Genomic DNA, 14,644 nt, shown 5'->3' on the forward strand with positions numbered 1-14,644 from the left:
GTGACAGAAAGATCTGGAATCTGAGAGGAGCAGCAAATTATCTTCCACTCAGTGTTCCCCCCAGTCTCCAGATAAAAATGATACCTCACTTGTGTGGGTAGGCCTAGCGCCTGCGACAGGAAGTGCCCCAAAACATAACCTGGACACATCCCATTTTTTGACAGAAAACACCGCTGTTTTTAGCAAAGTGCCTACCTCTGGATTTTGGCCTCTAGCTCAGCCGACACCTAGGGAAACCTACCAAACCTTTGCATTTTTTAAACCTAGAGACCTAGGGGAATCCAAGATGGGGTGACTTGTGGGGATCTGACCAGGTTCTGTTACCCAGAATCCTTTGCAAACCTCAAAATGTGGCAAAAAAAAAACGTTTTCCTCACATTTTGGTGACAGAAAGTTGTGGAATCTGAGAGGAGCCACAAATCTCCTTCCACCCAGCGTTCCCCCAAGTCTCCCGATAAAAATTATACCTCACTTGTGTGGGTAGGCCTAGCGCCCGTGACAGGAAATGCCCCAAAACACAACATGGACACATCCCATTTTTTGACAGAAAACAGAGCTGTTTTTTGCAAAGTGCCTACCTGTAGATTTTGGACTCTAGCTCAGCCGGCACCTAGGGAAACCTACAAAACCTGTGCATTTTCTGAAACCTAGAGACCTAGGGGAATCCAAGATGGGGTGACTTGTGGGGCTCTTACCAGGTTCTGTTACCCAGAATCCTTTGCAAACCTCAAAATGTGGCTAAAAAAACACGTTTTCCTCACATTTCGGTGACAGAAAGTTCTGGAATCTGAGAGGAGCCACAAATTTCCTTCCACCCAGCGTTCCCCCAAGTCTCCCGATAAAAATTATACCTCACTTGTGTGGGTAGGCCTAGCGCCCGTGACAGGAAATGCCCCAAAACACAACATGGACACATCCCATTTTTTGACCGAAAACAGAGCTGTTTTTTGCAAAGTGCCTACCTGTAGATTTTGGCCTCTAGCTCAGCCGGCACCTAGGGAAACCTACCAAACCTGTGCATTTTTGAAAACTAGAGACCTAGGGGAATCCACGACGGGGTGACTTGTGGGGCTCTGACCAGGTTATGTTACCCAGAATCCTTTGCAAACCACAAAATGTGGCTAAAAAAACACATTTTCCTCAAATTTCGGTGACAGAAAGTTCTGGAATCTGAGAGGAGCCACAAATTTCCTTCCACCCAGCGTTCCCCCAAGTCTCCCGATAAAAATGATACCTCACTTGTGTGGGTAGGCCTAGCGCCCGTGACAGGAAATGCCCCAAAACACAACATGGACACATCCCATTTTTTGACAGAAAACAGAGCTGTTTTTTGCAAAGTGCCTACCTGTAGATTTTGGCCTCTAGCTTATCCGGCACCTAGGGAAACCTACCAAACCTGTGCATTTTTGAAAACTAGAGACCTAGGGGAATCCACGACGGGGTGACTTGTGGGGCTCTGACCAGGTTATGTTACCCAGAATCCTTTGCAAACCACAAAATGTGGCTAAAAAAACAAATTTTCCTCACATTTCGGTGACAGAAAGTTCTGGAATCTGAGAGGAGCCACAAATTTCCTTTCATCCAGCATTCCCCCAAGTCTCCCGATAAAAATGATACCTCACTTGGGTGGGTAGGCCTAGCGCCTGCAACAGGCAATGCCCCAAAACACAACGTGGACACATCCCATTTTTTGACAGAAAACAGAGCTGTTTTTTGCAAAGTGCCTACCTGTAGATTTTGGCCTCTAGCTCAGCCGACACCTAGGGAAACATACCAAACCTGTGCATTTTTTAAAACTAGAGACCTAGGGGAATCCAAGATTGGGTGACTTGTGGGGCTCTGACCAGGTTCTGTTGCCCAGAATCCTTTGCAAACCTGAAAATGTGTCTAAAAAAACAAGTTTTCCTCACATTTCGGTGACAGAAAGTTCTGGAATCTGAGAGGAGCCACAAATTTCCTTCCACCCAGCGTTCCCCCAGTCTCCCGATAAAAATTATACCTCACCTGTGTGGGTAGGCCTAGCGCCCGTGACAGGAAATGCCCCAAAACACAACATGGACACATCCCATTTTTTGACAGAAAACAGAGCTGTTTTATGTAAAGTGCCTACCTGTAGATTTTGGCCTCTAGCTCAGCAGGCACCTAGGGAAACCTACCAAACCTGTGCATTTTTGAAAACTAGAGACCTAGGGGAATCCAAGATGGCCTGACTTGTGGGACTCTGACCAGGTTCTGTTACCCAGAATCCTTTGCAAACCTCAAAATTTGGTTAAAAAAACACATTTTCCTCACATTTCGGTGACAGAAAGATCTGGAATCTGAGAGGAGCCGCAAATTCTCTTCCACTCAGTGTTCCCCCCAGTCTCCAGATAAAAATGATACCTCACTTGTGTGGGTAGGCCTAGCGCCTGCGACAGGAAGTGCCCCAAAACATAACCTGGACACATCCCATTTTTTGACAGAAAACACCGCTGTTTTTAGCAAAGTGCCTACCTCTGGATTTTGGCCTCTAGCTCAGCCGACACCTAGGGAAACCTACCAAACCTTTGCATTTTTTAAACCTAGAGACCTAGGGGAATCCAAGATGGGGTGACTTGTGGGGATCTGACCAGGTTCTGTTACCCAGAATCCTTTGCAAACCTCAAAATGTGGCTAAAAAAAAACGTTTTCCTCACATTTTGGTGACAGAAAGTTGTGGAATCTGAGAGGAGCCACAAATCTCCTTCCACCCAGCATTCCCCCAAGTCTCCCGATAAAAATTATACCTCACTTGTGTGGGTAGGCCTAGCGCCCGTGACAGGAAATGCCCCAAAACACAACATGGACACATCCCATTTTTTGACAGAAAACAGAGCTGTTTTTTGCAAAGTGCCTACCTGTAGATTTTGGCCTCTAGCTCAGCCGGCACCTAGGGAAACCTACCAAACCTGTGCATTTTTGAAAACTAGAGACCTAGGGGAATCCAAGACGGGGTGACTTGTGGGGCTCTGACCAGGTTATGTTACCCAGAATCCTTTGCAAACCACAAAATGTGGCTAAAAAAACACATTTTCCTCACATTTCGGTGACAGAAAGTTCTGGAATCTGAGAGAAGCCACAAATTTCCTTTCATCCAGCATTCCCCCAAGTCTCCCGATAAAAATGATACCTCACTTGTGTGGGTAGGCCTAGCGCCTGCGACAGGCAATGCCCCAAAACACAAGGTGGACACATCCCATTTTTTGACAGAAAACAGAGCTGTTTTTTGCAAAGTGCCTACCTGTAGATTTTGGCCTCTAGCTCAGCCGACACCTAGGGAAACATACCAAACCTGTGCATTTTTTAAAACTAGAGACCTAGGGGAATCCAAGATGGGGTGACTTGTGGGGCTCTGACCAGGTTCTGTTGCCCAGAATCCTTTGCAAACCTCAAAATGTGGCTAAAAAAACACGTTTTCCTCACATTTCGGTGACAGAAAGTTCTGGAATCTGAGAGGAGCCACAAATTTCCTTCCACCCAGCGTTCCCCCAAGTCTCCCGATAAAAATTATACCTCACCTGTGTGGGTAGGCCTAGCGCCCGTGACAGGAAATGCCCCAAAACACAACATGGACACATCCCATTTTTTGACAGAAAACAGATCTGTTTTATGTAAAGTGCCTACCTGTAGATTTTGGCCTCTAGCTCAGCAGGCACCTAGGGAAACCTACCAAACCTGTGCATTTTTGAAAACTAGAGACCTAGGGGAATCCAAGATGGCCTGACTTGTGGGACTCTGACCAGGTTCTGTTACCCAGAATCCTTTGCAAACCTCAAAATTTGGTTAAAAAAACACATTTTCCTCACATTTCGGTGACAGAAAGATCTGGAATCTGAGAGGAGCCGCAAATTCTCTTCCACTCAGTGTTCCCCCCAGTCTCCAGATAAAAATGATACCTCACTTGTGTGGGTAGGCCTAGCGCCTGCGACAGGAAGTGCCCCAAAACATAACCTGGACACATCCCATTTTTTGACAGAAAACACCGCTGTTTTTAGCAAAGTGCCTACCTCTGGATTTTGGCCTCTAGCTCAGCCGACACCTAGGGAAACCTACCAAACCTTTGCATTTTTTAAACCTAGAGACCTAGGGGAATCCAAGACGGGGTGACTTGTGGGGCTCTGACCAGGTTATGTTACCCAGAATCCTTTGCAAACCACAAAATGTGGCTAAAAAAACACATTTTCCTCACATTTCGGTGACAGAAAGTTCTGGAATCTGAGAGGAGCCACAAATTTCCTTTCATCCAGCATTCCCCCAAGTCTCCCGATAAAAATGATACCTCACTTGTGTGGGTAGGCCTAGCGCCTGCGACAGGCAATGCCCCAAAACACAACGTGGACACATCCCATTTTTTGACAGAAAATAGAGCTGTTTTTTGCAAAGTGCCTACCTGTAGATTTTGGCCTCTAGCTCAGCCGACACCTAGGGAAACATACCAAACCTGTGCATTTTTGAAAACTAGAGACCTAGGGGAATCCAAGATGGGGTGACTTGTGGGGCTCTGACCAGGTTCTGTTGCCCAGAATTCTTTGCAAACCTCAAAATGTGGCTAAAAAAACACGTTTTCCTCACATTTCGGTGACAGAAAGTTCTGGAATCTGAGAGGAGCCTCAAATTTCCTTCCACCCAGCGTTCCCCCAAGTCTCCCGATAAAAATTATACCTCACCTGTGTGGGTAGGCCTAGCGCCCGTGACAGGAAATGCCCCAAAACACAACATGGACACATCCCATTTTTTGACAGAAAACAGAGCTGTTTTATGTAAAGTGCCTACCTGTAGATTTTGGCCTCTAGCTCAGCCGGCACCTAGGGAAACCTACCAAACCTGTGCATTTTTGAAAACTAGAGACCTAGGGGAATCCAAGACGGGGTGACTTGTGGGGCTCTGACCAGGTTATGTTACCCAGAATCCTTTGCAAACCACAAAATGTGGCTAAAAAAACACATTTTCCTCACATTTCGGTGACAGAAAGTTCTGGAATCTGAGAGGAGCCACAAATTTCCTTTCATCCAGCATTCCCCCAAGTCTCCCGATAAAAATGATACCTCACTTGTGTGGGTAGGCCTAGCGCCTGCGACAGGCAATGCCCCAAAACACAACGTGGACACATCCCATTTTTTGACAGAAAACAGAGCTGTTTTTTGCAAAGTGCCTACCTGTAGATTTTGGCCTCTAGCTCAGCCGACACCTAGGGAAACATACCAAACCTGTGCATTTTTTAAAACTAGAGACCTAGGGGAATCCAAGATGGGGTGACTTGTGGGGCTCTGACCAGGTTCTGTTGCCCAGAATCCTTTGCAAACCTCAAAATGTGGCTAAAAAAACAAGTTTTCCTCACATTTCGGTGACAGAAAGTTCTGGAATCTGAGAGGAGCCACAAATTTCCTTCCACCCAGCGTTCCCCCAAGTCTCCCGATAAAAATGATACCTCACTTGTGTGGGTAGGCCTAGCGCCCGTGACAGGAAATGCCCCAAAACACAACATGGACACATCCCATTTTTTGACAGAAAACAGAACTGTTTTATGTAAAGTGCCTACCTGTAGATTTTGGCCTCTAGCTCAGCAGGCACCTAGGGAAACCTACCAAACCTGTGCATTTTTGAAAACTAGAGACCTAGGGGAATCCAAGACGGGGTGACTTGTGGGGCTCTGACCAGGTTATGTTACCCAGAATCCTTTGCAAACCACAAAATGTGGCTAAAAAAACACATTTTCCTTACATTTCGGTGACAGAAAGTTCTGGAATCTGAGAGGAGCCACAAATTTCCTTTCATCCAGCATTCCCGCAAGTCTCCTGATAAAAATGATACCTCACGTGCGTGGGTAGGCCTAGCACCCGTGACAGGAAATGCCCCAAAACATAACGTGGACACATCTCATTTTTTGACAGAAAACAGAGCTGTTTTTTGCAAAGTGCCTACCCGTAGATTTTGGCCTCTAGCTCAGCCGGCACCTAGGGAAACATACCAAACCTGTGCATTTTTTAAAACTAGAGACCTAGGGGAATCCAAGATGGGGTGACTTGTGGGGCTCTCACCAGGTTCTGTTACCCAGAATCCTTTGCAAACCTCAAAATGTGGCTAAGAAAACACATTTTCCTCACATTTCGGTAACAGAAAGTTCTGGAATCTGAGAGGAGCCACAAATTTCCTTCCACCCAGCGTTCCCCCAAGTCTCCCGATAAAAATGATACCTCACTTGCGTGGGTAGGCCTAGCGCCCGCAACATGAAATGTCCCAAAACATAATGTGGACACATCCCATTTTTTGACAGAAAACAGAGCTGTTTTTTGCAAAGTGCCTACCTGTAGATTTTGGCCTCTATCTCAGCCGGCACCTAGGGAAACCTACCTAACCTGTGCATTTTCTGAAACCTAGAGACCTAGGGGAATCCAAGACGGGGTGACTTGTGGGGCTCTGACCAGGTTCTGTTACCCAGAATCCTTTGCAAACCTCAAAATGTGGCTAAAAAAAACGTTTTCCTCACATTTCGGTGACAGAAAGTTGTGGAATCTGAGAGGAGCCACAAATCTCCTTCCACCCAGCGTTCCCCCAAGTCTCCCGATAAAAATTATACCTCACTTGTGTGGGTAGGCCTAGCGCCCGTGACAGGAAATGCCCCAACACGCAACATGGACACATCCCATTTTTTGACAGAAAACAGAGCTGTTTTTTGCAAAGTGCCTACCTCTGGATTTTGGCCTCTAGCTCAGCCGGCACCTAGGAAAACCTACCAAACCTTTGCATTTTTTAAACCTAGAGACCTAGGGAAATCCAAGATGGGGTGACTTGTGGGGCTCTGACCAGGTTCTGTTACCCAGAATCCTTTGCAAACCTCAAAATGTGGCTAAAAAAAAAGTTTTCCTCACATTTCGGTGACAGAAAGTTGCGGAATCTGAGAGGAGCCACAAATCTCCTACCACCCAGGGTTCCCCCAAGTCTCCAGATAAAAATTATACCTCACTTGTGTGGGTAGGCCTAGCGCCCGTGACAGGAAATGCCCCAAAACACAACATGGACACATCCAATTTTTTGACAGAAAACAAAGCTGTTTTTTGCAAAGTGCCTACCTGTAGATTTTGGCCTCTAGCTCAGCCGGCACGTAGGGAAACCTACCAAACCTTTGCATTTTTTAAACCTAGAGACCTAGGGGAATCCAAGATGGGGTGACTTGTGGGGCTCTGGCCAGGATCTGTTACCCAGAATGCTTTGCAAACCTCAAAATGTGGTTAAAAAAACACGTTTTCCTCACATTTCGGTGACAGAAAGTTCTGGAATCTGAGAGGAGCCACACATTTCCTCCCACCCAGCGTTCCCCCAAGTCTCCCGATAAAAATGATACCTCACGTGCGTGGGTAGGCCTAGCACCCGCGACAGGAAATGCCCCAAAACATAACGTGGACACATCCCATTTTTTGACAGAAAACAGAGCTGTTTTTTGCAAAGTGCCTACCTGTAGATTTTGACCTCTAGCTCTGCCGGCACCTAGGGAAACCTACCAAACCTGTGCATTTCTGAAAACTAGAGACCTAGGGGAATCCAAGACGGGGTGACTTGTGGGGATCTGACCAGGTTATGTTACCCAGAATCCTTTGCAAACCACAAAATGTGGCTAAAAAAACACATTTTCCTCACATTTCAGTGACAGAAAGTTCTGGAATCTGAGAGGAGCCACAAATTTCCTCCCACCCAGCGTTCCCCCAAGTCTCCTGATAAAAATGATACCTCACGTGCGTGGGTAGGCCTAGCACCCGCGACAGGAAATGCCCCAAAACATAACGTGGACACATCCCATTTTTTGACAGAAAACAGAGCTGTTATTTGCAAAGTGCCTACCCGTAGATTTTGGCCTCTAGCTCAGCCGGCACCTAGGGAAACATACCAAACCTGTGCATTTTTTAAAACTAGAGACCTAGGGGAATCCAAGATGGGGTGACTTGTGGGGCTCTCACCAGGTTCTGTTACCCAGAATCCTTTGCAAACCTCAAAATGTGGCTAAGAAAACACATTTTCCTCACATTTCGGTAACAGAAAGTTCTGGAATCTGAGAGGAGCCACAAATTTCCTTCCACCCAGCGTTCCCCCAAGTCTCCCGATAAAAATGATACCTCACTTGCGTGGGTAGGCCTAGCGCCCGCGACATGAAATGTCCCAAAACATAATGTGGACACATCCCATTTTTTGACAGAAAACAGAGCTGTTTTTTGCAAAGTGCCTACCTGTAGATTTTGGCCTCTATCTCAGCCGGCACCTAGGGAAACCTACCAAACCTGTGCATTTTATGAAACCTAGAGACCTAGGGGAATCCAAGACGGGGTGACTTGTGGGGCTCTGACCAGGTTCTGTTACCCAGAATCCTTTGCAAACCTCAAAATGTGGCTAAAAAAAACGTTTTCCTCACATTTCGGTGACAGAAAGTTGTGGAATCTGAGAGGAGCCACAAATCTCCTTCCACCCAGCGTTCCCCCAAGTCTCCCGATAAAAATTATACCTCACTTGTGTGGGTAGGCCTAGCGCCCGTGACAGGAAATGCCCCAACACGCAACATGGACACATCCCATTTTTTGACAGAAAACAGAGCTGTTTTTTGCAAAGTGCCTACCTCTGGATTTTGGCCTCTAGCTCAGCCGGCAACTAGGAAAACCTACCAAACCTTTGCATTTTTTAAACCTAGAGACCTAGGGAAATCCAAGATGGGGTGACTTGTGGGGCTCTGACCAGGTTCTGTTACCCAGAATCCTTTGCAAACCTCAAAATGTGGCTAAAAAAAAGTTTTCCTCACATTTCGGTGACAGAAAGTTGCGGAATCTGAGAGGAGCCACAAATCTCCTACCACCCAGGGTTCCCCCAAGTCTCCAGATAAAAATTATACCTCACTTGTGTGGGTAGGCCTAGCGCCCGTGACAGGAAATGCCCCAAAACACAACATGGACACATCCAATTTTTTGACAGAAAACAAAGCTGCTTTTTGCAAAGTGCCTACCTGTAGATTTTGGCCTCTAGCTCAGCCGGCACGTAGGGAAACCTACCAAACCTTTGCATTTTTTAAACCTAGAGACCTATGGGAATCCAAGATGGGGTGACTTGTGGGGCTCTGGCCAGGATCTGTTACCCAGAATGCTTTGCAAACCTCAAAATGTGGCTAAAAAAACACATTTTCCTCACATTTCGGTGACAGAAAGTTCTGGAATCTGAGAGGAGCCACAAATTTCCTCCCACCCAGCGTTCCCCCAAGTCTCCCGATAAAAATTATACCTCACTTGTGTGGGTAGGCCTAGCGCCCGTGACAGGAAATGCCCCAAAACACAACATGGACACATCCCATTTTTTTACAGAAAACAGAGCTGTTTTTTGCAAAGTGCCTACCTGTAGATTTTGGCCTCTAGCTCAGCCGGCACCTAGGGAAACCTACCAAACCTGTGCATTTTTGAAAACTAGAGACCTAGGGGAATCCAAGACGGGGTGACTTGTGGGGCTCTGACCAGGTTATGTTACCCAGAATCCTTTGCAAACCACAAAATGTGGCTAAAAAAACACATTTTCCTCACATTTCGGTGACAGAAAGTTCTGGAATCTGAGAGAAGCCACAAATTTCCTTTCATCCAGCATTCCCCCAAGTCTCCCGATAAAAATGATACCTCACTTGTGTGGGTAGGCCTAGCGCCTGCGACAGGCAATGCCCCAAAACACAACGTGGACACATCCCATTTTTTGACAGAAAACAGAGCTGTTTTTTGCAAAGTGCCTACCTGTAGATTTTGGCCTCTAGCTCAGCCGACACCTAGGGAAACATACCAAACCTGTGCATTTTTTTAAACTAGAGACCTAGGGAAATCCAAGATGGGGTGACTTGTGGGGCTCTGACCAGGTTCTGTTGCCCAGAATCCTTTGCAAACCTCAAAATGTGGCTAAAAAAACACGTTTTCCTCACATTTCGGTGACAGAAAGTTCTGGAATCTGAGAGGAGCCACAAATTTCCTTCCACCCAGCGTTCCCCCAAGTCTCCCGATAAAAATTATACCTCACCTGTGTGGGTAGGCCTAGCGCCCGTGACAGGAAATGCCCCAAAACACAACATGGACACATCCCATTTTTTGACAGAAAACAGAGCTGTTTTATGTAAAGTGCCTACCTGTAGATTTTGGCCTCTAGCTCAGCAGGCACCTAGGGAAACCTACCAAACCTGTGCATTTTTGAAAACTAGAGACCTAGGGGAATCCAAGATGGCCTGACTTGTGGGACTCTGACCAGGTTCTGTTACCCAGAATCCTTTGCAAACCTCAAAATGTGGCAAAAAAAAAACGTTTTCCTCACATTTTGGTGACAGAAAGTTGTGGAATCTGAGAGGAGCCACAAATCTCCTTCCACCCAGCGTTCCCCCAAGTCTCCCGATAAAAATTATACCTCACTTGTGTGGGTAGGCCTAGCGCCCGTGACAGGAAATGCCCCAAAACACAACATGGACACATCCCATTTTTTGACAGAAAACAGAGCTGTTTTTTGCAAAGTGCCTACCTGTAGATTTTGGCCTCTAGCTCAGCCGGCACCTAGGGAAACCTACAAAACCTGTGCATTTTCTGAAACCTAGAGACCTAGGGGAATCCAAGATGGGGTGACTTGTGGGGCTCTTACCAGGTTCTGTTACCCAGAATCCTTTGCAAACCTCAAAATGTGGCTAAAAAAACACGATTTCCTCACATTTCGGTGACAGAAAGTTCTGGAATCTGAGAGGAGCCACAAATTTCCTTCCACCCAGCGTTCCCCCAAGTCTCCCGATTAAAATTATACCTCACTTGTGTGGGTAGGCCTAGCGCCCGTGACAGGAAATGCCCCAAAACACAACATGGACACATCCCATTTTTTGACAGAAAACAGAGCTGTTTTTTGCAAAGTGCCTACCTGTAGATTTTGGCCTCTAGCTCAGCCGGCACCTAGGGAAACCTACAAAACCTGTGCATTTTTGAAAACTAGAGACCTAGGGGAATCCACGACGGGGTGACTTGTGGGGTTCTGACCAGGTTATGTTACCCAGAATCCTTTGCAAACCACAAAATGTGGCTAAAAAAACACATTTTCCTCAAATTTCGGTGACAGAAAGTTCTGGAATCTGAGAGGAGCCACAAATTTCCTTCCACCCAGCGTTCCCCCAAGTCTCCCGATAAAAATGATACCTCACTTGTGTGGGTAGGCCTAGCGCCCGTGACAGGAAATGCCCCAAAACACAACATGGACACATCCCATTTTTTGACAGAAAACAGAGCTGTTTTTTGCAAAGTGCCTACCTGTAGATTTTGGCCTCTAGCTCAGCCGGCACCTAGGGAAACCTACCAAACCTGTGCATTTTTGAAAACTAGAGACCTAGGGGAATCCACGACGGGGTGACTTGTGGGGCTCTGACCAGATTATGTTACCCAGAATCCTTTGCAAACCACAAAATGTGGCTAAAAAAACACATTTTCCTCACATTTCGGTGACAGAAAGTTCTGGAATCTGAGAGGAGCCACAAATTTCCTTTCATCCAGCATTCCCCCAAGTCTCCCGATAAAAATGATACCTCACTTGGGTGGGTAGGCCTAGCGCCTGCAACAGGCAATGCCCCAAAACACAACGTGGACACATCCCATTTTTTGACAGAAAACAGAGCTGTTTTTTGCAAAGTGCCTACCTGTAGATTTTGGCCTCTAGCTCAGCCGACACCTAGGGAAACATACCAAACCTGTGCATTTTTTAAAACTAGAGACCTAGGGGAATCCAAGATGGGGTGACTTGTGGGGCTCTGACCAGGTTCTGTTGCCCAGAATCCTTTGCAAACCTCAAAATGTGTCTAAAAAAACAAGTTTTCCTCACATTTCGGTGACAGAAAGTTCTGGAATCTGAGAGGAGCCACAAATTTCCTTCCACCCAGCGTTCCCCCAGTCTCCCGATAAAAATTATACCTCACCTGTGTGGGTAGGCCTAGCGCCCGTGACAGGAAATGCCCCAAAACACAACATGGACACATCCCATTTTTTGACAGAAAACAGAGCTGTTTTATGTAAAGTGCCTACCTGTAGATTTTGGCCTCTAGCTCAGCAGGCACCTAGGGAAACCTACCAAACCTGTGCATTTTTGAAAACTAGAGACCTAGGGGAATCAAAGATGGCCTGACTTGTGGGACTCTGACCAGGTTCTGTTACCCAGAATCCTTTGCAAACCTCAAAATGTGGCTAAAAAAACACATGTTCCTCACATTTCGGTGACAGAAAGTTCTGGAATCTGAGAGGAACCACAAATTTCCTTCCACCCAGCGTTCCCCCAAGTCTCCCGATAAAAATTATACCTCACTTGTGTGGGTAGGCCTAGCGCCCGTGACAGGAAATGCCCCAAAACACAACATGGACACATCCCATTTTTTTACAGAAAACAGAGCTGTTTTTTGCAAAGTGCCTACCTGTAGATTTTGGCCTCTAGCTCAGCCGGCACCTAGGGAAACCTACCAAACCTGTGCATTTTTGAAAACTAGAGACCTAGGGGAATCCAAGACGGGGTGACTTGTGGGGCTCTGACCAGGTTATGTTACCCAGAATCCTTTGCAAACCACAAAATGTGGCTAAAAAAACACATTTTCCTCACATTTCGGTGACAGAAAGTTCTGGAATCTGAGAGAAGCCACAAATTTCCTTTCATCCAGCATTCCCCCAAGTCTCCCGATAAAAATGATACCTCACTTGTGTGGGTAGGCCTAGCGCCTGCGACAGGCAATGCCCCAAAACACAACGTGGACACATCCCATTTTTTGACTGAAAACAGAGCTGTTTTTTGCAAAGTGCCTACCTGTAGATTTTGGCCTCTAGCTCAGCCGACACCTAGGGAAACATACCAAACCTGTGCATTTTTTAAAACTAGAGACCTAGGGGAATCCAAGATGGGGTGACTTGTGGGGCTCTGACCAGGTTCTGTTGCCCAGAATCCTTTGCAAACCTCAAAATGTGGCTAAAAAAACACGTTTTCCTCACATTTCGGTGACAGAAAGTTCTGGAATCTGAGAGGAGCCACAAATTTCCTTCCACCCAGCGTTCCCCCAAGTCTCCCGATAAAAATTATACCTCACCTGTGTGGGTAGGCCTAGCGCCCGTGACAGGAAATGCCCCAAAACACAACATGGACACATCCCATTTTTTGACAGAAAACAGAGCTGTTTTATGTAAAGTGCCTACCTGTAGATTTTGGCCTCTAGCTCAGCAGGCACCTAGGGAAACATACCAAACCTGTGCATTTTTGAAAACTAGAGACCTAGGGGAATCCAAGATGGCCTGACTTGTGGGACTCTGACCAGGTTCTGTTACCCAGAATCCTTTGCAAACCTCAAAATGTGGCAAAAAAAAAACGTTTTCCTCACATTTTGGTGACAGAAAGTTGTGGAATCTGAGAGGAGCCACAAATCTCCTTCCACCCAGCGTTCCCCCAAGTCTCCCGATAAAAATTATACCTCACTTGTGTGGGTAGGCCTAGCGCCCGTGACAGGAAATGCCCCAAAACACAACATGGACACATCCCATTTTTTGACAGAAAACAGAGCTGTTTTTTGCAAAGTGCCTACCTGTAGATTTTGGCCTCTAGCTCAGCCGGCACCTAGGGAAACCTACCAAACCTGTGCATTTTCTGAAACCTAGAGACCTAGGGGAATCCAAGATGGGGTGACTTGTGGGGCTCTGACCAGGTTCTGTTACCCAGAATCCTTTGCAAACCTCAAAATGTGGCTAAAAAAACACATGTTCCTCACATTTCGGTGACAGAAAGTTCTGGAATCTGAGAGGAACCACAAATTTCCTTCCACCCAGCGTTCCCCCAAGTCTCCCGATAAAAATCATACCTCACTTGCGTGGGTAGGCCTAGCGCCCGCAACAGGAAATTCCCCAAAACATAACGTAGACACATCCCATTTTTTGACAGAAAACAGAGCTTTTTTTTTGCAAAGTGCCTACCTGTAGATTTTGGCCTCTAGCTCAGCCGGCACCTAGGAAAACCTACCAAACCTTTGCATTTTTTAAACCTAGAGACCTAGGGGAATCCAAGATGGGGTGACTTGTGGGGCTCTGACCAGGTTCTGTTATCTAGAATCCTTTGCAAACCTCAAAATGTGGCTAAAAAAACACGTTTTCCTCAAATTTCGGTGACAGAAAGTTCTGGAATCTGAAAGGAGCCAAGAATTTCCTTCCACCCAGCGTTCCCCCAAGTCTCCCGATAAAAATGATTCCTCACTTGTGCGGGTAGGCCTAGCGCCCGCGGCAGCAAATGCCCCAAAACACAACGTGGACACATCCCATTTTTTTACAGAAAACAGAGCTGTTTTTTGCAAAGTGCTTACCTTTAGATTTTGGCCTTTAGCTCAGCCGGCACCTAGGGAAACCTACCAAACCTTTGCATTTTTTAAAACTAGAGACCTAGGGGAATCCAAGATGGGGTGACTTGTGGGGCTCTGACCAGGTTCTGTTATCCAGAATCCTTTGCAAACCTCAAAATGTGGCAAAAAAAACACATTTTCCTCACATTTCGGTGACAGAAAGTTCTGGAATCTGAAAGGAGCCACGAATTTCCTTCCACCCAGCGTTCCGCCAAGTCTCCCGATAAAAATGATACCTCACTT

This window comes from Pleurodeles waltl, chromosome 10 (assembly GCF_031143425.1).
Source record: "Pleurodeles waltl isolate 20211129_DDA chromosome 10, aPleWal1.hap1.20221129, whole genome shotgun sequence".
NCBI classification, from domain to species: domain Eukaryota; kingdom Metazoa; phylum Chordata; class Amphibia; order Caudata; family Salamandridae; genus Pleurodeles; species Pleurodeles waltl.